Here is a 27,039-nt window from a genome sequence, read left to right on the forward strand (position 1 = left end):
GGTCGGAACAAGTGCTGACAAAATATCCTTACTCCAGTCCAATCCACCAGACGTCCCTCTGTATCTGGTTCCTCGTGTGGCTACCTTTTTAGTAAAAGTACCCTGAGGAACAAGAACTTTCTTTACTTTCAGCAAATAATTTTATAGTAATATTTCACTAATGTTAATAGTTTATTATTTAACTATAATAGCTGTAGCAGGTATTTTAACTAATTCAATCTGCTTTTAAATGTCAGCAGTGATCGCACATTTGAAGATCTGTGAGGCAACTGATTCTATAACCCCCAGCAATAATTAACCCACAGTCACAGTAAAATAAGTCAAGAAATCTACCAAGGTAGATTATAATATACGATTAGGAATGTAAAGCAAAAAACTAATGGTGGCTAGCAATAGCCACTCAAGACCTCAACACTAAAAAATCTTGCAAAATGAATAGAAACCAACCAGTTCCACTACAACTTTGCTCACTGATGTCTGGTTTTCACAAAGCAGAATATGTTGGAAGGGACACTTGGGCTCACCATGAGCTTAGAAGCAGGAGCCAGACCTCAGAATTTTGCTAGCAGGATATTGAAACCAAACACAGCAACAGGCAGAAATCAAGAATTTCGACTCTGTTGCCCTCAATGGACAAAAATGTTCCTTTGTTGTTTATGTTTTTAAGCCAGGAGAAAGAAAAAAAAAAGGGGGGAGGGGAGGGGAAAGAGGCAGAATAAAAAAAAAACAACCAACAAACCAGCCACAATGTTCTAGAGATAATCTTCAGTTGCTATTTGCAATTTAGGAGGAGGCTGGAGGGAGGGAAAAGAGCAGCAGCAATTTTCACGTGACTTTTATGGGTTCACTAAAGAACAATTAACCCAAAAAGGAAAGAAGCAGGGGGAGGAGAGGGAGGAAAACAAAAAGAATCACAGTTTATAATAAACACACACTTCTGTGTGCTTGGGAATAGAGTATCTGAACAATTTCAAATTCAGAAAGCAGAGAATGGGAACAACAAATTTTCAAAGATGACATAAGAATCTGGCAAGTTTACCTGTGCTCAGCTCCCTCCAGAGATTAACACGTGGCATTTTTCCATCAAAGGAGGGGAATTTTGTCTCTTTGAGTTCTCTCCCTTATATCCTGCTGCTGTAATGAAATGTCACATTTTCAAGCTCTATGAAATACCTGATAGTTCTTCCAGTTGTGAATGAGTAGCATTTTCATAGAATTTCAGCTGTTGCAATACTTGATTAGTACAACATATATCTGTTGAAGGGAGCCAGCTGGAAAGCGTAGAAGTTTTCAGCTAAAATACAGCAAAAAACCTTCACCAAAACTGGCTTAGATTGGTGTCCATTTTTATTGCAATTAAGTATATTTATTCAATTTCATGTATCTAATTTCAGCTTCAACTGGAAAACTTCAAAAGAGATAACATTTTTGTGCAAGTTTCTATTTATAAGTAATGCCCAATTTCTCAGATTTAAAAAGGGACAAAAATTTAGCAAGTGATTACATTAACTGTTACAATGTGCCAAACCCTGTGATAAAGCTATATAGGATCCTAAATTCTATTTAGACACCTCATGATCAATGAAATCTACAGGTATGAAGCCCTGTTACTCATGCCCTTCAGAAGAGCTGAATAGTACAGGTTAGAGTCCATGATGTTCCCTTGGCTGCAATACAACCCTGCCAGTACACAAATGCCAAGAGGTTTTTTCACCTTTTTAAAGAACAGGGACTTGTGATTCCTATGGCTTGGTGAGTCAGAGACTAGAACGGAAGATCAAACTCAAATTTTACACCTAAAAGTTCAGCTAAAGTGTAGTTCAGACTAAAAGGCTCTTATAGGACTGTAAATTATTGAACCACCTGCAGGAAATCCTCAGGTGACATTTTACTTTATGCTGGAGTTCAGACTAGAAAGTCACAAAGTTCCCTTCTGGCCTCCGTATATACAGTAATCTGTGAATCCAGGGCTGGCCCTATTCACTAAGCTTTGCTTATTATTTCCTGTTGAATCAGGCTTCCAATATTGGCTTGCAAACCACTCCTGCTAGATCTTCTCCCTACACCTGCAGCAGACAGCCCAGATATAGAAATTAATGTTTTCACTTAGATTTCTTTCAAGGAGGATTAATTTACAAGAGCTGACTGTGAAAAAGACAGGCTGTTCTATCTTATCATAACAGTGTGTCACAAGGCTGTATATTGTTGGGGCAGGGATTACCAATTTAAACTGAGATTACTTTTTCTAAAGGTTGGCCTTGGCATGATTACCTGCCTTGCAAGGTTCTAGTTTTGATAAGTGGCTTGTGATCATCACTGGCACAAGTTTCTCAGGGGATTGACATTTCAGCAATGCTGCATGGAGAACTCATACAAACACTTGATAAGCTAGAGAGGCATGTGGTAAGAAGAAAACAAAGGATGCAAAAAAAAAAATCCGGAAATACAACATGATTTGGAAATGGAGGAGCAGGAAGAAAAAGAATGAAAAAGTCCATTTATCTAATCATGGTATGCATCACTTGTTTTCTCTCTGTTTTCGTCCAACCTTTCACTCTCCTCTTATAAACAAGAAAACAGTACCGCTATCATAGAATCATAGAATAGTTAGGGTTGGAAAGGACCTCAAGATCATCTAGTTCCAACCCCCCTGCCATGGGCAGGGACACCTCACATTAAACCATCCCACACGAGGCTTCATCCAACCTGGCCTTGAACACTGCCAGGGATGGAGCACTCACAACCTCCCTGGGCAACCCATTCCAGTGCCTCACCACCCTCTTCTCTAAAACACTTCTTCAGTAATATATATTTTAATAGACACATAAATGCAGAAAGAATTGTTGTTCTCAGTTTGTAGGCAGAATCCATGTGATGTTTCCATACCTGCTTCTGCATGAACTGTTTTCTGCATGATCTGTTTCCTTCTGATATGAAGGTTTCTTGCACAGCAATGTCTTCCTTTAGAAATATAACCCTATCTGTAGGCATTCTCTATCATCCTTTTTCTGAAATTACCTCTCACATAGTCAAGCTCTGCAAGACATTCCTTCCCTTTGGGCTTTGTATTTATTTATCCCTTCTCAGAGGTAGCAATTACTTCATCATTCCTGAATGCAAGACACAAGGCACATGTACACATGAGAGCTATGCTGTTTCTTATGAGAAAGTATTTCCAGCTTGCTGGCTTTGTCTCATGGTCCTAATAGAGGTTCATGCAGCCAATAAGCTAAAACCATGGTGATTTTTCAACAGTTCTCATCTTATTTGAATTCTTCTGAAAGATACATTCCTAATCTCAAGTAACAAAATAGTCCCAAAGATGAAGGACAGAATTTTCCTCAACACCAGATTCCATCCCAGCATTCAGAAGGAGCATTCCTGCTACTGCAGATGTTTCACGTTTTAATATAAAATAACACTTCTTAAAATAAAGAACCTTCTCCTCATACTTTCACTTCTATGAACCTTGAACAAGATGCCTTTTGTAAGAATCAGCCAAACTTCACAAGCCCCACTGTCAGGAGAGTAATGCAACATCGTGGGAAGATGGACTTAGATTTGCAAGACCAGCTCATGTCACTCAAGCAAGTCCAGCAGGGAGCTGCCTTTGCCTTTCCCTCTCTGCTGTCTGTAAGTTTCCCAAGACCAATCATCAAGTCTGGCTTTATTTTTTTAACAATATGGAGCATCCAAAAGCCTCTTCCGACATTGAGGTACTTATTTGTCTTTTACTGTATTTTAATAACAAGCCAAGAAAGGAAGGGAACTGAGAATCTAAATCTGAAACAAGCAAACAAACAAACAATCAAAACCATAGAAACCAGCTACCTCTATGGTAAGGTGACAAAATAATCAGGACCATACATCCCATGTTTCTCACTTCTCTGTGTCTGTTCTTGAACTCTGAAATATCAATAAGATTAGATAAACTGATTAAAAACCAAACAAGAATAACCAAACACCACTTTGTATTCACAGTTTAACCAAAGTCAACCTTAAATCACTCCTTTTTTCTAGCCTGTACCAATCACATAGGAGAATAACTAATCTCCAGAGGGTTGAAAACATGGCTCCTTTGATTTTCAGCACATTTTGACACTACTTTCATCCGAGGGGGAGCTGCTGGGGAATTAATTTTTCAGATATTGACCCATAGTAGGGTTGGGGGTTGGCTTAGGAAGCAGGGACAGGGAGTGAAATCTGAAGAGTCTGATTCTACTTCACTGCCCAGATTATGGCTTCCATACACTGCTGGAAGACTATGCAGATACAGAGGATAAAACCCACTCTTCTAGAGTTCAGTTCACCCCTGCAGATCTCAGCCATAAACACTACATAACAAGCAATGGTAAATGCAATCAGGGTGCAATATGCCTACCCTCTTAATTGCAGCAAAAATCAAAGGATGCTCCACCCACGTGCTTCCAGAGATATTAACCAGATGTAACATGCTGAATGCAAGTTTAAATTGGGATATCTGGAGAGAAGTCTGGATGGCTCTTCCATGTTGGCTAAATAGTTCAAGAATGGAGAGTTAGGCTACATTTCCTCTGGGAAATTATGCTTTGTGATACCCTCCTACACAGTAGCCTAGCCTGATGCTGGTTACAGAAAGCCAGCCCTGTGGAGCAGAATTTCAGAAGAGCTCATCAAATGCTTCTGACAACTACTTGCCAATTATGTTGCACATGGAAAATCTCATTAAATGCTATCAAGCAGCCTTGCAGGTACAACCAGGGCAGAGACCTCTTCTACTGGGATTTGTACTGCATCTGCCTCAAGTCAAGCCCAGGCTTTGGATTCAACAGCTTTCACAAGCTGCTTACGCACACACCACAAGATGCAACAGACCAAGTCATGACTTCTATCACTTTTTTTTTTTTTTAAGAAAGTTCACCTGATGGGCACTGCTTTACCCAATAAAGTCACACCTTCAAGGTGTGCTGACTTTTGTAGGCCTAGAAAAGCAGTTGGGTGGAAACCCAAACCAAGCAGCAGAGAGGAACCGTTACTCAACATCCAATGGCAATGAATAGGCATAGCTGCCTTTAAATGTGCTCACCTAGCCACATTAGCGTTCTACAATTGCTTCTTAATGCAAAGGATAAAGCCTTTTACCTCCTTTTAGCCTTTTCCCATGGCCAACATTACTGTTGTGTAATAGATCATCTCTGAGTAACAAAGTAAACAACATTACAAAATAATTTCTGAAGCCAAATATCTGATAAAGATGATTAATGCCTCGTGAAATACCCAAGTTGTATTTGCAACAATTGCAATATTTGAGATGGATAAGAGGAGAGAATTATAGGATTTGCTGTAAGGCTGAATTATCTACAGGAAGTTCATATGAATGTCACGTTACCATCTAACTCGCTGGTACCTGCCAGGCACACTCCTTAACAGCTGGTTTATTTGTTTTCTATATTTCAGAAGTGGAACATTTAGAGTTGAGACAGATTTTGTAAAGCTACCTTCAAAATACCTTCATTCTTGAGAGAAACTATAGGAACCCAGAAACTACTGCACAAATATAGGAATATCTCCCTTGTGAACAGAGTTTTGGGGTATTCTTGAATTGTTGCCCAAACCAAAATTTCACAATGTTTGTTCAAGACAAGGTTTGCCAACAAGTATAGCTTTCTTCCAGAGAAAAATGACACATTTTTTATTCCAAATAAGGTAAATGGGTATGCTCTGTAGTTTCCCAACACAGAAAAACCTAAATGCTTGGCGCATGGTTTGGGAGAAAGAAGACTGAAAGGCACCATCTTAGAAGGCTTCAACCATTTTCCATTATATAGTCTACCAACTACAAAGAGAATTATGGATTACTTCCTTTTTTCCTACAACAGGATAAAGAAGCTTTTCTGTTTACAATCATAGATTGTCTTGGTAGGTAGCTGACGCGCAATGTGATAACATTTGATGAAAAGAGAATAGGAAAGAAAAGTTATTGTTGGCAGCCACCTACTCCGGAGTTCTCATATTTATTCATGTAAAATTATCTATTACATCATTTTGTTAATAATGACTGAATGCTTTGTAAGGATTGTTAAGTGCTAAATTCACAACTGGAGTTGTTCTGACTGGACACAACTAAACTGTTTTGTTTTGCTTTCACAATGCCTTAAGGTTCTCTCTTATGATCAGTCACTTCTCTGGTGCTAATGAAAAGTCTTGCTGCAAATACTGCAGTTTAATTATTATTCTATGACCACTCCTATACCCCCCAGCCCCAGATTGCACCAACACGAACACTGGTGGCAAACAAGCACAAACAGGGCATGGAAAAGGTCAAAGAAAATTTGTTTTCAACTTTAAATGAGTATCCCTGTAAAACTCTTTCCAGCACCTGCTGAGTCCTTATAGCCCCTAGAGTTTTCTGTACTCCTGCAAACTGCTCATTCCACAAGGAGAGACAAGAAAGAAATATATGGAAGAGGAGAGCTAGCAAAAAGGAAGATCCTTTTCTAGCCACTTGCACCCATCACGAGAAACTCTAGGCACAGTGTAATGGAGGAAAAATATGGGCAGACTTTTCCCTCCATTTCTAGTGCAAACAAGCTGAAGCAGGGAAACACCTCACAGGTCTCACAGAGCACTGATGGCTGGGTAGGGGATATGGCTGAGACACCACACATCATTTTGCACAAGTTAGTCCTTTATAGCAGGCTGCACAGTTGCCTTTTTCTTAAGATGCGCTGCAACATTCAGAGTCAGTTGTAGCTATCGCCAAAGAGGCTGGCGTTTCAGCACATCAGACTTTTATCCAGACTTTTCTTACCCACCAGAAGACTCATTAATTAACAGAGATGCTCCCACTTGAGTCCTTTCTCAGTGATTACAAAATCCTGGGGCAGGTGATGGAGCACACCTTGAGCAAAGGCTGAAGACTGAGGGCAAAACAGCTGCCAATGCCCAGCCACCAAAGCAAATTCTGTGGCAGGAGACACTGATGGAAGTGGCATGACCTTCATCTGCTCCTCTGGTGTTCCTCTCTGATTCTCTGGAATGCCCTTGAATAAAGCCCCCTTCCTCCGTTGTTAGCAAAGAGGGAAGCTGGTCTGAAATCAGCTTAGTCATGATCACCAGTGCAATTACACAGTGCTTGCTGAACTGAAGCGAATCCTTTGTTACCCACACCCAATCTGATATTATACTACCCTGCTCTATAACTACATACATTTTTGGAAGCACTTATCAAGAGTGACAATTTTGCTAACAAACTCTAGGACACAACATCAGGAAACAAGCCAGCACAAAAAAAATGTACTAAATGAAAGACTTTGGCAATTATCATCTCTCTTTTATTTCCAAGGAACAGAAACGTCATGTGTGTCAGGAGTAAATGGAAATCAGACTCTAGCCTTCACAAATTCAAAATCATCTGTAGAAAACAGTGGTTTTGTTAAAAATAAAGTTGTAATGTGCAGTCAGCCAAGGAACAAGAACTATTTCTTCTATAGCTAATCTAATGAGGCTTTTTAAACTAGCATATTCTGATCTCATCTGTTTCCCTATGGACAGAGAAGCAAATCTTGAGCTTTCCTGTTGCAGATCAAAGTGACAGCTACAAATGTTAGTAAAACAAAGTCTCCCCTAGTGTTAGGCAAAACAGGATAAAAAGCAAACAAGTGAGAAATTCAACACAAGAATATAGGACAAAACGGGAGATTACTTCTGCTATCCCAAGAGAGCTGAACCTCTACTAAATCTTATATTTCAATAAATATAATATTATTATGGTAGGAGACTGATTACCATATATGCATCAGCTCTCTGGAGAATCCAATTTTTATTTTCCTTCCTGTCCAAGGACAGTGTTCGTATATTTATTTGCATTGCCATAACGTGGAGATGCAGGCTGTGATCTGAGGTCCATTGTGTAAGGTGCTGTACACACAGTTTATCAAAACAGCCTCCGCTTCAGAGAGCCTCCAGTCTAAACAGGGAAATTCTAGAAGTCCCAAGGGGAAACAAATGCTTGTACAGCTTCCAAGAGAGAACCAAAAAATCTTTGGAAAAGCATCTTTAGGTGGCATTTCAGACTAAACGGAAATCTTGATGTTCTCATTTCAGTGATATATTTCCTTGGGTTTGTGTCATTAGGAGTCTTCCCTGGATTTTCTCAGCAATTGCATTGAAACAGTTTCAGATAATAAAACTTAACTGAGGCTCAAGGCTGTGCCCATAGCAAAATTTAACCAGAGCTCCTTTCTACCAGAGGATTAGTTGTTTGATTAATCCTCATAACTGCTCCTCAAACATCAGGTGCCAGAAATTCCTTGGTTACCCCTCATCTCCAAACACTACAAACTCTGACTCTTACCACTACTTCTTCCTTCTTTCTTGAAGACTAAGGGAACTTAGAAAAATAGAGACACCTTGTCCACATAAGCAACTGTTATATGGTAAAGAGAGCCATAAAACATTCTGAAGGCAAGTCCACTGGAGTATTTTCAAAAGGCCTGAAATATCTTGAGAAGGACACCTTGAACAACCCTTTCAAGAAAATTATGCTCAGCTGTATTCATGAAATAAAAATGAGCAAAATAACTAAACCAGGTGTATTTTTACATATATTATCTTACATTCATTCAGACACAAAATGGCTACATATAAGGCACAATGAAATGTCACCCTCTAAACACAAATACACACTGGAGAGAGGGATGTGAGCATTTTAAGCAGAAAATAAGTAAATGGTGGACAGGATAAGGAGTACAGGAAGATCTGCATTACTAGAATGCCAGTACTCGAGGACATATTCCTCCTCCTTTCTTCTAGAAAACATAAGAACCAAAAAGGGAACACAAAAACTCAGCGGTAATACCAAGATGATGCTTACATTTACCTTCACCTTCATACAGAATCACCATCATCTTGAAGCCCTTTGTCTTTGAACATCTTAACTCAGCAGAGGGATGATCCCTTTGGTCTCTGCATAGACTTCAGGATTCTCCAGGAGTCTGTAAAAAAACCCAAAAACATGCTTATTCTTGAGCTGTGCGGTTGGTGGACTTTTGTCATTTAAATGTGATTTCTGCTTAAGCTACTGTAAATGTTACCTTTCTGCCTTACATATTAACAGATGGTTGAAGAATTCACAGGCAGTACTTCACTGATAGAACATGTAAAGCAAATGCTAGCCATTTTAACATTTATGTAGTTGTTAGGTTCCGACCTCATATTCTAATAATTCAACATAGTAAAATTACTTCACTGAAGTCAGATTGCAAATGTGTTGTTTTTCTTTTAAATGAGTAATAGCACGATCTACTTTTGCGTTGATAGCAGTTAACACCACAAAGAATTTCTTTTTTCATATACCATCTTCCAAGTTGCAAGAAATGTTAATCCCTGCTAGATCTTGACATGCTAATTTTGTAAAAAGCAGAACATGCCTCATTTAGTAAAGGGATTTCTGTTCTGAATCAAGTCTCCTGTTCACCTTCCTGTCAATCACTAAAGTGAATCAACCTTTTAGTGGAAGTAACTTCACCTAGTTCAGCACTATGGTAGCCCAACATGATGTGTTGCAGACAGGAGATCCTAAAATCTTTACTTAGCAAATAACCCTAAAAAATACATGTAAGTGAAGAGCAATGGGGGAAAACTGCCCAAAGGTATTTGAAGGAAACTACAAGTCAAGGACTGAATAACAGGGAGGCTGACAATGCAACCTGGCCAAATTCATCACTATCAGCTACCGGAAGCCTTCCATTTCTAAGAAAAGGGAAGGCTGCAAAGTTACTGGACAAAATTTGCTAAAGCATTGTCATGCAGGTGTCACTGTAAATTTTGCCAACAACAAAATCCTATGCTGTAATAGTTTTACTTGACATGGATGCAATATTCCTTCAAACCAGTTGCTGAGTTGGGTTTGGCTTTTTTAACTTGGACTCTGAATAGCAGATTAGTTCTAAAACATCATGCTGAGTGCTTAAGCCATTTCCATTAAAGTGGGGGTAGATGTTTGTCTACAGATTTAATCTGGAGCAACCAATTACTGAAATTTTTAAAATCATTGGAAAACCAACTGACATTTCAACTGAAATTTTAACAAAGCACTGAAGAGATGGAAACTTGGGATTTCTTAGTTGCAGTCTCTACTGAAGTGGTACTTCACCCCTTTTCCACTGACCATGTTATTTCTCCCTGTAGCTTTAACTGGATCTACTGTAAAATCTATACAGTAGAGAGAGAGGTTTCTATGCTTTGGCTCAGGTATTTTAATCTAGGATATTTTTTTCTCTCTAGTGAAGTTCTGAAGCTTTGAGGAACACGCAAGCCTTTTTTATGACTCACACAGGAATAAACTTCAACTCTAAATTCACTAAATTAAACCTGTTACTGCCAAGGACCACAATGAAGGGAGATATTTGTTCAATATGCTTTCCACCAAGGTCAAGGACTAAGGTCTTGGCTTATGGTTGTTTCTTATGTAATGAACATCAAAAGAAAGATGTAAAAGGATTCCATTTTAAGACAGTTAAAATGAGCTATTTAATATACTAAAAGCTAGTACGTTCTGTATTGCAAGTCCACAATATTCTATGTCAATTGCTGCCTATGCCATTAAAGAAATTACATGGATTGAGTTTCCAAAATAACCTGCAAGCTATTGAGAAATCATTTCTGCAGCCCCTCAAGATGAGCTACCTGTTACAGCTGACTGGCAGATAAGGTTAGCATGAAACTCCCTTGGCTGCATGCTGTATGGGAATGAGTACCTCAAGCCTTCCAGCCTAGGTAAGAGGTTCTCATGAGCTTGGGCCACTAAGCGAAGCTCTGCATTTCCTCCAGCTTCACACAAAGACCACATAATACCACAATTTTACATTCTCTGAGTACCACAAGTCAGGTTGGCTGCAAAACCAGCCTAAGTTTATGCAAAAAGATGCATGAATATTGCAGACAAGTTAAGACTGCTCACAGCTTTTAGTCTGCATGGAAATAAACCATTATCTGCCCAGCTACAGATGATGGTAAAAATTTCCCACCTGCACATTTCCTGCATATTTTCTTCTTGTTCTGGTATTTCTTAGCCTATTATGTGGTAATCAATTACCACCACCAGGGAGATAGAACAGCTCAGACAGCTCTTTCCTGGCACATACAGGAGAATTGCAGGGATAATTAATTAATGTTATAATATGCAAATAGAAGATATTGCTTTACAGCTGGGATTTTTCATAGCATTGTATAATTATACAGAGACTTCATCTCTGGTTCATGAAGTCTCACAACCACAAAACACAGGAGGCTGAGAGAGCATGACTACTTCCCCTTGCCCTATCCATACACTCTTTCCCAAGACACCCACATTTAATGCCTTTGGAGGCAGGTTTCAAAGCTAGAAGAACCTTTAGTCTGGCTTGGTACAGCCGGTCTTTTGTGTAAGAAAGCATAACTTTAGGAGGACATTTTTATACTATTTATTTTCTTCAAATCCATAATGTTCTTCCATTAGGTGTACAACATGAAAGTGTCATCAGGGCTAGAGGAAATTCATCTGAAGAGGGTGATATGCAGCCAAGATCTGTTACTCTAGTAACAGATTAATTCAGCTCCAGGAAAAAATGACAACATGGATATTGAGATAAAAAACAGCCCTAAGATCCCATCATGAGGTCAAAAATGAAGAAATCCATAATAGTGTAGGTGATAAGGAAAACTGCATGCTGACCTAGTCTTGAGATTATTTTTATATATATATATATATAATTACCTCCTCTACATAAAAGTTTCAGGCATTTTAGAATAACAACTGTGTCAGAGACAATAGATAATGGTCAGTGGTGAAACACACATAGATAGAAAAGTACTGTTTGTCTGCTTTGGCTCCTCCCCAGAGAGTCCTGTTTTGGCTGCTCCCTGGAAAGTCCAGCTTTGGCTCCTACCCAGAAAGTTCTGCTTTTAGAACCCCCCAGAAAAGTCTCAACCTTTGGAGACTTTTCTAGATATTGCTAGCCCCTTCTTCTGATGTAGGCTGGCCCCCTGCATTGGAATGAGTGTGCATTTTTGTCAGCATAAAAGCCCAAGCCTCTCATACCACCCAGGTCAACATTGCCTCCGCAGGGACGCCCGCTAAGGTTTAGAATGCCACCTCACATTGCGATGATGGTTCTCAGAGCTGGTTTCCTGATCATCTTCACAGGGTCCTTGGGGTTGGTAAGATAACCAAACATCAGAAATATCCTTTACTATCTCTATATTTTCCTATATTAATAAACTAGTTGAGAGTTTTCTGTTTGTCTCTTGTTTTCTCTCACCTGGAATCCTCCAACTCTGAAACAACAACCCACCAAGAAATAAAGATGCTTGATAACCAGTTTCTGGGTAAACTGTTCTCTGACAGGAGTCAGGTCTTTAAATAAATTACTAGTTCTTCTAGCGGGTCATCTTTTCATCTCCATCAGCTGCCACTGTCACTCCACCCACTGGCTTGGTGTCTGTATTTTTCTGTAAGTATCAGTTCCTGCAATTTCTATCATTTCACATCAGCAAGTCTTTGCCTAACATCTAGTTAAAGCAAACAAACAAACATGCATCTGGAGAACTGAAAGAATATTCCTCAATTTTAAGACAAATAATGGTGTCTTTCTAATCTTTTTTGCTTTGATAAAAATTTTAAATTGCTTCTCTATTAAATAGCAACAACAACAAAGCCAAAACAAAACCAAACCCCAAACAAAACAAAAACAACAATACCAAACCTAAATAAAGAACAGAAGTCTGGAAAACTAAACTACAGATTCTCTTCCATGTTTATTATAGGTGTCTAGCAAAAGAAGAGTTTGAGATAGAACCTTTCACTGCAACAAACTTATTTTCCCTTTTGTACATTTATCTTAGGAGCTGATTACCTTTGAAAACTCTACTCCTTCACCAAATTCAACTAAAATGAACCAATGAGTTTAAAAGTTCCCAGGAGGGTTATTTAAATGGACAGGCACATGCAGATCTACAAACACACAGGCAGTAGTTTTGCCTCATTTCTCTAGGAAATCCAGAACGAGAAGAAATCCATGCTCAAATATGGGTTGAGAGTCCTCTGCTAAATTGACCTGACAACACTAAATGGTCAGGTCATTAGAGAAGAGGTGGCACGAGGTTTATGCAACCCAGCCATGTAATGGCATTTGACCTACTGCTTAGCTGAGCACCAGCTCTATTGCCAGCAGGAGCAACAACCAGGAAACAAGCAGGTGGGAGGAAACAAAAGGAAAGGAAAAAAAAAAAGGCAAGGCTTTGCTAGCTGATCTGGCTGGTTGATGTGATTAATTACCACCCACACAGGTAGGTGTTGCTACTGTTTATTTAGCACTCTGCCAGCAACAAATGGTTGGGATTCCTTCTGGTTGCTCCATAGACTTTTGTCTACCAGGAAGTCAAAACCAGTTGTATCTTATGCATCACCACTGACTAAACAAAGCATCAGAAGGGTAAGATAAACAATTCTAAACAGCTGGATGGTAGGGGCACTACATGCTCTCCCCACCTACCAGGGAGCCATGGGTGGTGGGATCCAGAAAGCTCTCCTTATGAAGCTCCTTGTCTTATGAAGCTCCTTGTCTTCTGCTATGCCTCCTTCCTCAGAAGGATGCTAGTATATCATGAAGAGACTCATAGCTCTTGAAATCTTGTGGGACTGAAGATTTAAAAGCATCTGCTCCATGTGCTGTTATGGTTGACAAAGGCAAAATGGGGTGGGGGGACAAATGGCAAAAAATTACATATCAGGACTGTTCTACTGGGGGAGGAAACTGAAATTCAAGAACATATAGATTGTGCAAAAGATGATTGAAGCAGGAACTGCTTTGATTTTGTTTTTTGGTTCTCTACTTACACATCCTGCCTGTACTGAGTTTAATAGGAACTGCTGCATTTACAAAGAATAGTTAAAAAGGAAGACTGTAAAATATTCTAACTTAGAATAAACATGCACGTTTTCATTCCACAAATCTAGATTTTGATAAACCTTTTCCAACTTTAGTCACGTCTCAGAAGTATATGTTGAATACATCTGTGCAAGTGTGCAAAGGTTGAATGACTGTTCTCTTTTACCCACTGGCATGTGTAAAGATAATTTGCTGTTCCTCTGTCAGTTACAGCAGTTAGCATTTCAAGTATGAGTAATCTTTCTAGCAATCTGATTTATTCTCACCAGTTTCCACATATTAAACATAGCAACAGTATGCACCAAGGAAACAATAATAGCTAGAGACATGTCAAACATTTTTCTAAGGTTTCATTTTCAGTCTAGCTAGCAGCATTTTTTCATCATGTCAGGACTTCTCAGCTTCTCACTAAGTCTGTGAACACACACAGTTCCATGTCTGTTCTCAAGCAACACGCACATACATACTCGTCTGGTGCGAAAGAAAAAATCTAGACTATAGGAAAACATACTTTCTTAGAACTCTCAGAAGAGAGAAGACATGGGAGAAAAAGAGGTAAGTTGATCAGCAGATCTGTTAAAAAAGAAAAACCATAGACGGAGCTTGGAGCACTTTGTGTCATGCTGCTTCAGTGCTTTATCTTGGCCAGGGAACATACTGAGTGTGGCTTTCCCAGCTGAAAATAGGTATCTATTGTTTTCACTTTTGGTAAGAAGCCAATTAGTTGTCAAACAGGGTCATCACAAAATCATTGCTGTGCATGGCAAAGCAAAAAATATTTTACTTACATGTTCACTTTGTCAGAAACAATTATAGTGCAAGAATTTCCAGCGAGTCTGGGGCGAGGGGTATATCTTTGTTCACAGGGTGATCAAGACGTAAGGCCTTCCTGTTAAGCTAGGCTTGAGGTGATGAGGAAAATGGGTGAGGGTTCATCGAAGACTAGTCTCTAACACCTAGAATAGGCATTACACAGAATGTTTGGAATACTACAGGACAACTCCTCTTCCATAATTACACCTCCTCTTTCTAAGACGCGTAGCACCCGGGATCCAGTATATACAGTCAGATGCTGAGATCTTTTTGTTGTCAGTGATATTTTCAGAGAACATGAAGAAAACTGCATTGTCAAAGATACCTGAAGCCAAAGCTGCACAGCATCAGAAAGGATAAAGATACCTGAAGCCAAAGCTGCACAGCATCAGAAAGGATAAATCTGCATTAGCACTGACCAGCAACAATAGATTTGAGATCTCACATGGCTGTTTCCATGTAATAGTATTGTGGCACTCCTTTGGTATGCAATTAGCATTGCTTACCTGTCTTAGCCAATATCTCTCTGCTTAATATGTGGCATTAAAACTAATCACCCAGACATCACAAATGCCACACTTCCAGTTCAGGGATACACACTGCCCAACCACCACATCCTTCATACCAACCAAAATGACTGTCAGCAGAACAGTTTTCAGTAAGAACACTCTCAGCACCTCCAAGCCTAATGAGAGGCTGTTTGGACAGGGGCTTCCAGGCTGCCCTTGGAGTCCAGCTGAGCAAGCTCAGGTGTGGTTGTGTCCAGCCTGCCAAGATCTATCATGCCTGGGGCCTCCAAGGCTGGTCATTGCTTGTCTATGGTGAGGGATGGTGAACAGCTGATGTATGGCTGGCCTTTCTTAATATTGCCTAAATTTTTAATCACTTGCTTTGCCTGGCCACAGCAAAGCTAACCATTAGCACCAGAGACAATGGCTACTCCAAGCACAGGAGCTCTGGGCTACCTGTGTAAATAGATCTTCAAAGGTTAGGAAAGACCAATGAACACTGTGGTCTACCAGCTTGTCATGGTTTAAACCTGGTAGGCAGCTCAGTTCCATACAGCCACAGTGGAATGGGAAAGAGCATCAGAAGGGTAAAAGGGCAAGAACTCATGAGTTGAGATAGAGACAGATTAATAGGTAAAGAAAAAGCCGCATGCACAAGCAAAGCAAAATAAGGAGTTAATTCACTACTTCCCATCAGTCATCTCCAGAAAACAGAGTTCCATCACACACCGGTTACCTGGGAAGACAAATGCCATAACTCTGAATATCCCCCCTACCTTCCTCCATTACTACAGCTTTTACTGTTGGGCATGGTGTCATATGGTATGGGGTATCCATTCAGTTAGTTGGGGTCAGTTGTCCCAGCTGTGTCCCCTCCTGGCTTATTGTGCATGCTCAGCCTCCTCACTTGGGGGGGCAGTATGCAAAGCAGAAAAGACCTTGATACTGTGTAAGCACTGCTCAGCAATAAATAAAACATCTCTGTGTTATTGAGACTGTTTTCATCACAGACCCAAAATAGAACACCATGCAAGCTACTATGAGCAAAATTACCTCTATCCCAGCCAAAACGAGCAAGTACATAACTAAAGAACAGAGTTCAGGAAGACTATGTAAATTTGCGCATGATGAACAGATAAACCCATTGCTACATCAAACTGAGATCTGATTCTTCCATATATATCATATGTATCATACCATGGATAAACAACTCTTACATTTACAGCATCAACTTTTGTTCTTAGCCAGACTTCCATTTCCTAAGACTGCCATGTCTGTACAAGGCTATACCTGCCCTACTAAACACTTGGTAGGCCCAAACTCCTTCCCTGTTCCCTGAGCTAGTTTGCCTGCTGGTCAGGGAGCTTGCCTGATGAGCAAACCTGATGAGACAAACCTGCTTCAGATTTTGTATTCTGCCACAAAACCTTGGGCACTGCTGAAAGAGGCGCCTTCACCAAGCCAAAAACAAATCCCTGTGAATGCTGATGGAAGGAAGAACTAGCACAGTAGGTGCTTGTTATTACTGCAGGTACTGTAATTGAACACGAAAGTAGGATGAGGGGTACTCCACCTCTTGGCCAGATTTGGCTGGAGATACCCAAACAGAATGATCTTTTCCTCATATACATCTCTTTTATGTTTACCACAAGCATATGTGACACATACGTTTACATTCTCTTTACAGTGGTAGGTACCATGTCTAATGCTCCGTTCCCACCATGTGCACAGCTGAATGTGTATAACACACAACGCATGCCATCCAAGTTTATTTTCAATTACTTAAGAGAATGTTTCTCCCTGAGGTGCAGTTTCTGTTTAGCTTGTTTAAATGCCACAAATCCAATTCCTTGGCGGGGGGGGGGGGGTGGTGTGGGGTGGTGTTAGAAAAAGGAAAAAAAGATATAGTTGAGGAGCATAAAAAGAGTGCTGTGAAAGGCAGCCCCTGGGAGGGAGCAGATGCATCGCAATTTTAAAAATTAAAACTCCTGCAACCAGTTTGCCAGTTCCTTTGATGATGAAAGCAAATTTCATTAAAGTGACAGCAGTCTATTTCCTGCAACTGCACCAATGTCTTCCTGTAAAGCAAGGCTAATAAATAAGTATATATTTAAAGGCAAACGGAATTGACATTGCGATACGGCATTAAGAAAGGCACCAGGAGCCTCTGCCTCCGCTTCCACAAACATTCTTATGTCAAGGCTTCCTTCCTGCAGCAGGCTCACCTTCACTAATATCCTTCTGCCTTTGCTTTTCTCTCAACAGCAGGTCAGAGGAAGGGACAGTCTCCTCCAGTGTGGTGGGTTACTTGCTCTCATGTACCAAAATAGTAACTTGTTCAATTGACACAAAAGAAAGAAAACATCCTTGCATCCTGTCCTGCTGCCAGCTTTCAAAAGGTAATTAAACATCCCTCTTTTTCAAAGAGCAGAGTTCTCCAGGATCATGGTGTTTGAGCTCTGATGTTGTCAAACAACAGGGGGTTGCTTAAGCTTTGACTGACCTTTCCAAAGACCTACAAGCAATTTAATGGGAGCCCTCCTCAGTGGTGACAGAAACGTCCCATTATCTGCTTCCTATTTTCTAGATTACTTGGGGTAACGGGGAGCTTGTATGATTGTGGTCATGAGGCAAAGCCAGATTACTTCAGGTAACTCACAGATATTTACAGTGTAAATAAAAGTTTTTCTATGCAAAACTTAGTGATGTTTTGATCACAGAAATCTTCTTTCCACCCATTCTGTTCTGTTTGCCTGCTTTTTCTTTCTCATGCTCAAGAAATTGTAATAACTAAATGCTATAAAGATCCACTCCCAAACTAGGAAGTCATGTTCTGCATGTTTCCCAAGGTTATCCATCCATCTCAGAGCTGCTGACAGGTAGGAATGGCTCTGAAAGACCTCCATGGCAGCCAAGTTTTGTTGGTACAAAGCTCACAATGTACCAGTTGCACCTATCTCTTCCCTATGTTAGACACAAGATGCTGCAGAGGTGGAGGTAGAAGGGGAGTCAGGTGTGCTGGTTGAGAACTCCTTACACCAGGAAAATTTCCTTGTTCCTTTGCAACCCACTAGAAACATCAAAAAACACTAGGGAGCAGAATTCAGCTCAAAATTCACTGTTTGTTTTCTTTTTCTTCCCATTTCTCCTTCAATCTCAAACAGAAAACAAGAGTCAAAAACCAAGCGCTGGATCAAATTTCTGTGGGCTGCAAAGCAATAAACAACTCACTCATTCCAGGGGAGATCTGCTCAATTAAGGACCATTAAGCCTAGCTCTGTTTCATGATTTTATTGTTTGCTGAAAAGTCCCTGGAAGGCAGCCTCTCAGAGAATCAAACCTCTGCAGCCAACACGAGATGAAGAAGTTATACTTTTGCTGTTCCTGGACTAACTCAGGCAAGACCCTTTAATCCATAAAGTGGAAACCAGGCCCTTGCCATACCATCCAATGTGCAGCCACTTGCTTTGTCTCAAATGAAAGGGGAGAAGTTCAGCAGGCTGCTTTTCAGCTGGAGAGAGCCCTGTAGCAGGCCAGCTAAGGGGCCAGCTGGCTCCAAGCAAGGCTCTGGCTTCTGCATTTTGTCTTCCTCTGTGAAAGCATTCTCTGTGCTGCCTTCCCTTTCCTCTAGTTTTCCTCTGCTTTGCCTATGTAAAATAACTATTGGCAGGAAACCTATCTCAGTTTTCTTCCCCTCTTCCCCAGATATCTGAGGGGCAACCAATGTTCTGGGGCAACTTAGGAGTCTGGGGAATTAAAAAATAAAAAGAAAGAAAAAAAAAAAACCACTGTGTTTAGCTCCTTCCACATCACAGTCGTTACACAAGCACCCCTCTTCGATCCTCTTGCAAGGTGAGATTGAAGACATGGGGATACAAAAGCTTCTGGGGCAGGATACAGTCATACTAAGCAGCATAAATTGTCTAAGCCTTTTCAAGATATCCATGGTGTGGTGAGTACTAGTGACTGTTTTGACTCAGCCCAAGTAATAAAGGGAGATGCTTAAGGCAGCAAAATCCCTGCTGCTGCCTATTTCAGAGCCTGGGAAAGCCAAGCTTACTGTTGTGGGCAGGAAGAGAGGGTGCAAAGGGGTATGAACATCATGCAGGGCTGATGGAAGGGAAGAGCAGCCTTCCCAAAACAGCTGTTACTTTCCCTAGATTTCTCATCACACAAAAGGAATGGCAGCCAGCCCAGGTTTTCTTCAGGGCACTTCCCAGCTTGGTGGCAGGAGCAGACAGGCATTAGCTCTTTTACCTTGGGCCAGCAAGTTTAATTCTGCCAGACCTGCCAAAAAGACGCCTGAACTGGCCATGATCAAACACAGGTCAGGGTCATCCCTTGGGAGCTTTGACAATATCATAGCAAGCATAATGGCCACAACAAATTAAAGCAATGCGTCAAACAGTTGCCGGCGTTTCTGGAAAGTACCTTTGGATTATGCTTCTAGCAAAACACATCCTTACCAAAAACACACAAGTTCTGCAGTTGCACAGGGTGAAGGGTTGTTGGGTCTGGTTTATTCATTTGGTTTTTTTCATTCGTGGGGTTTTATTTTACACCAGCTGTTGTAAATTTGGAAAGGAAAATGGTGAGATAATCTAAAAACTTGTGAAGTAAAGACATATTTTTTCTTATTACCAGTTCAGAGTGGTCAAGTAGAAGGCTGCTTCGTAAGTTACCTGATTGCATCCAAATATAACACCAACTCTGAAAAAGTGATTTATGAACTCATCAACGATTTATTGATGTGGCCCCAAACTGGGCTGTCACCAGTGCTCACATCGTGCTGAGGTAACTCCACCAAGCTTCATATCAGCCCTGGGATAAAGAAAGAGCGCTAGGACAATCCCATTCCCTGGAACCCCCTATTTACTTTTGATGACAACTGCAGGGTATGCCTTTGTTTTCTACTTCTCCGGAAGAAAGAAGGGTTACCTGGATTCTCAATATGCCTTATGAACTCCTACTTTTCACCTATCACTGTGGGCAATGCTACCCTTGCTGCCACAGAGTCCCAGGATAACACACCTAAAGACATCCCAAGTTACGTGATCTCCTTTGGATCATGGTATGAACTTCTGAAGCATGTACTCATTTGCCTGGCTTCCTTCTTCCCTCTATTCCTGCATCCTGGATGATGAGAGATCCATTATGAGAGATCACTCTCTCACAAGGGAGAGTTGTTGAGTCCAGTTAAGATGGCAAAGCTTTCCTGGTGCATTTTTTCCCTAATTAGCATGGGCAAACAACAAGATGAAGAAAGAACTAATCTCTTCTACCACCCTAAAGCATATTCCTCTGAAACAGGAAAAGAACTCAAAGTTTCCACAAGCCTCATAATGAAAGTATCAAGATCTCACACTTAGAGGATTTCAAGCCTCTTAAATTTTTTAAATGTGTCTGAAAAATTTGGTTTGTGCTTCCATGAAGATAGAGGCAATGCAGAACATAGAAACTGTGAGATACAACTCCCACAAATACAAATTAAATCAACTGAGCTGAGCTTATTTGGGTAACACTGATTCAGCACAGGGAGAAAGCACAACCCAACACAGAGAACTACTTCCTTGCGTGCAAGTCTCACAGAAGTTATCCATACGTCATTTTGATCAATCAATATCTTTAATATCATTCAAACAGTGGCTCAGTTAATTTCTCTGTCATCCAGTATTCATCATTCTCATGCACTGGCTTATCTTATAATAATCCTCCTTTGTATCTCTGAAATCTCTGCTTACCCGCTCATCTTGATTTGTTATTGTGGGATTTCTTTTTTAATTTATCGTTGTGCAAAGTAATTCATTAAACAAAGCCAGAATCTGGCAGCGAAACTGTTGGGGTTTTGTTTTGGTTTTGGCGTGTTTGTTTGGTTTTTGTTTTCTTTTCTTTGCTGTTTTTTGGGGTATGAGGAAGAGGAAGAGTTAAAAAAATTAATTAATTACGGGAAACAGATTTTTAACCCTTCTCACCTGATGTATGATAATGATTTTGTCCATCCAACTGGTTTTGACTGAGTAAGACTGTTAATGTTCATAAGACAGGCTCTATCACTATTCTCGTGATCTAGTCTACAATGCAAGATGGATTAGTTTAATATACTCTAGAAAACTAGACCTACTTTTCTCTACCCCGACCTATTTTTAATAGCTGTAGCAGGAGGAGTTCAAAGAAAAGTTGCTTTGCCTGGAGCTGCACCTTCCCAACATGATTGCATCACCAACAGCCACAAGAACTCAACAGTTAAAGTAGCAAACTCTCATATGAGCTGTGAAATACATTCTCACACTCGAATTCATAAGCAACAATGTTAGCAGGCCAGACTTTGTAGATGGGGTGAAGTGATAAACAACCCCCTCCTTTCCCTATTGAGAAGAGTCGGATTTCTTCACCACACCTACTGAAGGCAAAAAAACCCTCTTACTTAGAGGTGTGAAAGTGGTACAACCAGAGGGGAAAAAAAGCCTCCACTTAAATGAATACGAACACTAAGCCAAGTTGCTCACTCAAACACATTGCACCTTTACATCCAAAATCTCTGTTGTCTTTAATTTGCTCTTGTGGATGCCCTTCTGTTGGAAGTCAAAATCTGGAGCTGGTAAATAGATGAAAATGGCATTATCCTACAAGAGCACTCTGTCTTGTTCAGATTGGAAAGGAGAGACTGTGGCAAGCACATGAGAGAAAAAGGCAAGTACAATCAGCACAGCTGAGCAAAGGTAGGACTGAGATTTCCAAGAAGCTGGCACAGGAGATGCCACAGACCAACTTTTCAGTCCATGCAAGTCAGCCAAGCTCCAGCAAAATCAGTTGAGTGTCTGCATCAGATCACCTGATGAAGAATGACTGCACAATCTGACATGCACACTGCCATTCCGACTTGCCTCTGAAATAACTAGCTAATGTTACTATTGAAACTAATTGCTCCTGTGTTGCCACATCTTGTGTATTTTAATTTAAGCAGCTGAAGGATGCCTTTATTTCTAAAACATGCAGTTCTCCCCATTCCAGTAAATCCACTCAAAGCACAGTAGTTTAAACTCCAAGCTCCAGAAAGACAGGTTCAAAGGAACTGTCAAGTGTCTTGAGTAAAACCCACAGGCAAAATTCTCTACAGGGGCAAACAGGTGAGATTCCATTAAAGTCCACACCACAAGTCAATTCAAGCAGAAGCACAGTGATGAACACCCATGCAGTGACTGGGACACCTCTAAACGTAAAGCATACTGCAAATATGTTTGATTATGAAAAGCATGCTGCTGTAGGAAGATTCCAGATAGCGATATCCTGTTTGGGTCAAGAGGGAGCGTCAATTTTGTCTTGTCAGGTGAGCTCCATTTTTCTAATTTCTCCTGAGGTGCTTGCTTACTTCCAAAGGCTCAGCAATCTTTAATATATTCTCTTCCTTCAAGATGTATTTTTGGGAAAGTCATGCGAGTGTACAGTACCACTCCCACTTTTTCCAAGATTGCTTTTGGTGTTATTTCTATGCCTCAGGAGTCTCATTTCAGCCTTATAATAACCCACTTACATATGAACAACTCGTAGTTGTCACTGAGTGACATTTCATATCTCCAGGCTTCCCATACCAAAAAAGCTTAAGGCTTATTCTCTGTTTATATTTCTCTGATGTGGAGCAGTGATGCTTTCCTGTATACTGCTTAAAACTTTCCTTCCTAGTAAATTGAATTTGACAGGTCCTTGCAGTTGTCTACATGTTGCATCATGGGAAAGATTAAGACTTATAGGTAACTCAGTGATTTGAGAGAAATGCTAGCTGGATCAAAGCCTACTGTACACACAAATCCTGTGACCCCAGGAGTCCCCTTGTGCAACAGATACTGCAGTGATGCTGTGGTATCAAGAGGCACGACTTGCAAGCACAAGCATGCCTGCATGGCATGGGGAGGAAAGGAGCTCTTGGTGGCAATGGAGAGTCTCCAGGCCCTCTCACATGGTCCCCATCCATGCTGTGGGAGAAGGAGGTCATTGTCTGGCTAACCAGAATGAGCTTAAAATCCCTGGGCTGAGCTCCGTTAGCAGCCCTGGCTTTTGCAAGGGGTTGGGAGAGTCGATCTTGCCAGTAACCATTCTTTGGACTGATACTAAATTAGAATACATCTGTCATTGCAAAGAATTCACCCCGCTGCTTGATAGATGTTATTTATCCAACACTACACCTCTTCTTTCAAATTGCTTGAACAACTGGGAACTTAGTAGACAGCACAAAACGCTACAAGGAAAGATTTTTACTCATATTACCTTGGATCCAGTCAAACAACAAAGAAACTTCACAGATTTCAAGCAGGAATGTAGGTAATACTATCTAATTTTTTACTTCCCAACCCGTATTCTGCCCAAGACCTACAAGATTTTACTCACATATGCACAGCTGTTATGTTTAAAAAAGTTCTTTACTGTGAGGGTGGTGAGGCACCAGAATGGGCTGCCCAGGGAGGTTGTGAATGCTCCATCCCTGGCGGTGTTCAAGGCCAGGGTGGACAGAGCTTGGGTGAGATGGTTTAGTGTGAGGTGTCCCTGCCCATGGCAGGGGGGTTGGAACTAGATGATCTTAAGCTCCTTTCTAACCCTAACTATTCTGATTCTGTGATTCTATGATTTGTTCCAGAAGGGTTTCTGATTAAAATTCAAAGGAAACAAGAATTGACCAGTGTGCCTCCAGTTTGTTCCAAGGTTCAGTCCACCACCTCAAACCTAAATATTTTCTCCTTTGTATATTAAAAGTACATGGATACAATTTTCAGACACTACTGATTCTTCCAGAGAAAAGCAAAACCTAGTAAGCAATTTCTTGTTATTTAAAAGTCATTTATCCACTGTATTATTACCTCCTACTCACTTAGTAGGATGTTACTAGAAGTACTTCCAATTCTCCTCTCATTTACTTAGAAAATGAGGAATAGCTTGAAATCAGTGGCATTAAATTTGGCATGAAAAGAGGGGTAACTGAGTTCCAGGAGTCTGACTGTTTGATGTTTAGAACGGATGCTGTGTGGTACTCAGACTGATTTATTCAGGTTATTATTCTTCTTCTCCACCACAGATGTTCTGCCGACAGAAAAACATTCAGGTTTTAAAGTAAACTGCTGTGGAGAAGTCTCACATACCAGCTGCTGCTTAACAAGCCCAGCTTTGCCAACACTTTAGCATATTCTTGCGCAACTGATGTGAAAGAGATGCTCTCTTGCTTTCTCACCCAAGGGAGAACATAGCTTTCACAGGACCCATTCTGCAGTGAAAGCAGGCAGGAGGAAGGCATCTCTTGTGGCTGACAGCAGCACCCATTGCAAGAAGGATTCTGGATCACACTGGAGGAGTGAGTAACACCAACTACAGGGTACAGAGGTGATAGAACATTGTTCCCTCATTTCTTTGGGGCCACACTAGGCCCAAATACAGTGAAATGCTTATGCACATGGGCATGCTGGGTGCAGAGCACACTGGCCTTTGGAAGGGCAGAAAGAAATTTCCCAGCTTCCTCCAATAACAAGTGAAATTGCAAGGGAGGGAAGAGGGTAGGAGGGACAAAAGACATCTAAGAGGAAAGGGGATGCATGCACAAGTACAGGAGTGAGAATCTCTTGGGTTTTTATTCAGAGCTGTTGAATTGGAAAACAGCTTCTAGCACCACTTCCCTGCTCCCCTCCTCATTCCCAGATCCTCAGTTCTTGTTTTGAACTTGCAACAGTTAAATAAAATACATTGGCAAACGAATCCTGCTGATGGAAAGAGGTGCACATAGCTGATCACCTGATCACCTCCTTCATACCTCTCTAATAATTCCTGATCAGTTGATACACCTCTCTTAACAGCAACTGAGGTAAACCTTGCACTCAGCCATAGCAGTCCAGATTTACCAGATTTGATGAAATTCTGTAGGTATACCTGCTCATCATAGCCCTTCATATTAAGAAAAACACACAGATGCTTACCAGCTCATTACATGTTCCCCTTATAATAGCAAAGAGTTCAGTGATTTACCATTCCTGCTTTCCTATCCTTCTATCTGACCCTGCTGTCCAAGTAACATATAAACTACAGATGTTATACAGGCTCCAGCAACCCACCCTCCACCCCCTTCAAGATTTCTAAACAACCTCCTGATGTACCGACTGGAGTGCACATACCAAAGTGGGGTTTGCTCAGATGCCCAGTTCCCCAGCAAAATGCTCTGGCACTCTCAAACAACTGGTATGGTGATAAATACTCCCTTATGTTTGCTGTGGCACTCACAGATGAATGCCTGGGTCTCTCTGCTCAGGGACAAATGCAGCAGCTCTCACTGTAACCCCGAGGGCTTGATGTGTTCGTAGCTCATATGCCAATGTGCTCACGCTGGCATACTGAAATCTGCTGCCAGTGACACTGGGAAACGAAATGTTTTGGAGTAGCCCAATATACACAGATGTGAGATCCTGAACAGGTATGAAGAGGAGCATATTCCAGAAGCCAACACCCCTTTGCTCAAAAAGAAAAAACGATGCCCCCAATCACACGCAGATCTCAAGGCCTTCAATCCTAATTCATGTTCTTTCAGGGACCTTTTCTACCAGTCACTTTGCCTTCCAAATGTGCCCTGCAGCTCTCCACCCCAGCAAAACTGAGTGGCAACCCAAGAACAAACAATAAACTGTGACCTCTTTTACTCCATCCGCTTAATACATAACAGACCTTGCATTCTTGTACGGCTGTCTGTGGAGTTATTTGGTTTGGTTTGTGTCTACAAGGGACTGCATATAGCTTAGCTCAAAAAGTCATAGATACGCGGCTTTCTGTATGTAGGCTGTGCACGCATATATATGTTCATATAATATGTAAGTTTGTATTCACAGATTTTTAGCTCTCAAATAAACTAGGCTATTTATATATGCATTAATATGTAGGCAATTCTCACAAAGGAAATTTCCAACTGCAGGGTGGTGAATCTAACAAAGAACTGACCTTTTTGACCCCTGGCATACCTGTCCTTTGTAGGAGGGGGTTGTTTATTTAAGGAGATGTGTTGCAGATTATTGTATCTTTGGGAAACTAAAACTACGCACACATGCAGGCTGCTGGCTTTGAGCAGGCTAAACTGCAAAAGCAAAGGGAATTTTGGGGAGTTAAAAAGATACTTGTTCTAACAGAAAGCCAGTACACTTCATTATGCTTTACCAGCCTCACAGGTATACTTTCAAAGCACAGCTTTTCAAAGGAGCTAGGGAGAAGGAAAAAAAAAAGTGTGCATGCAACTTTTGTGTAAACTTCCTTTAAGAACCTCCTAAACCCTGTAAAGGAGTTTACAGGTGTTGGAGGACACAGGAAAGCACCTGTCCACCAGCACTCTCTCACCTGATTAGGGGCTTTGTTACCCCTTGGTCAACACAGAGCAGATGCTTTTTCATTGCCAGAGATCAGATACGCTCATTTGACCCAACCTGATGAACTACACAACCCCCCAAGTGTTAACAAAAGGAGACCACCACTCCAAGGAAAAGCTGCCATGTGACTTCATATTCCTATCTGATTTGTCCCTCAGTAGATCATCTATCACCTTTCAAAGAACCATCTGTAAAAGAAAGATCACCATTGTCCCTACCTGCCCGAGTTAGACAAACATATTGGAAGCCTTTTCATCCCAAAGCAGCAATTAAGTGGAAGATTTCCCAGGCAACCCCTCAAAAATTAAAAACAAGCCTTTTTCACTATGTCTTTATATATAGTCTTAAAAATCTCATTGAGGGAGTTTAGGTTTTGGATTTGTAACTTTATGAACATCAGTGCACTGGTGTGTTTAATGTGCTCAC

At 40.8% G+C, this 27,039-nt stretch overlaps 1 long non-coding RNA gene across 1 annotated transcript in view; it reads right to left on the minus strand.

The window, feature by feature from the left end:
• Positions 1-8,860: 8,860 nt before the first annotated feature.
• LOC136009261 (uncharacterized) overlaps positions 8,861-27,039 on the minus strand; it is a 71,121-nt gene continuing 52,942 nt past the window's right edge. The window contains exon 4 of the long non-coding RNA XR_010610446.1: positions 8,861-8,975. This is a non-coding gene — a long non-coding RNA (uncharacterized LOC136009261). The remainder of the gene's footprint in view (positions 8,976-27,039) is intronic.

Source organism: Lathamus discolor, chromosome 2, assembly GCF_037157495.1.
Source record: "Lathamus discolor isolate bLatDis1 chromosome 2, bLatDis1.hap1, whole genome shotgun sequence".
In the NCBI taxonomy this organism is placed as follows: domain Eukaryota; kingdom Metazoa; phylum Chordata; class Aves; order Psittaciformes; family Psittacidae; genus Lathamus; species Lathamus discolor.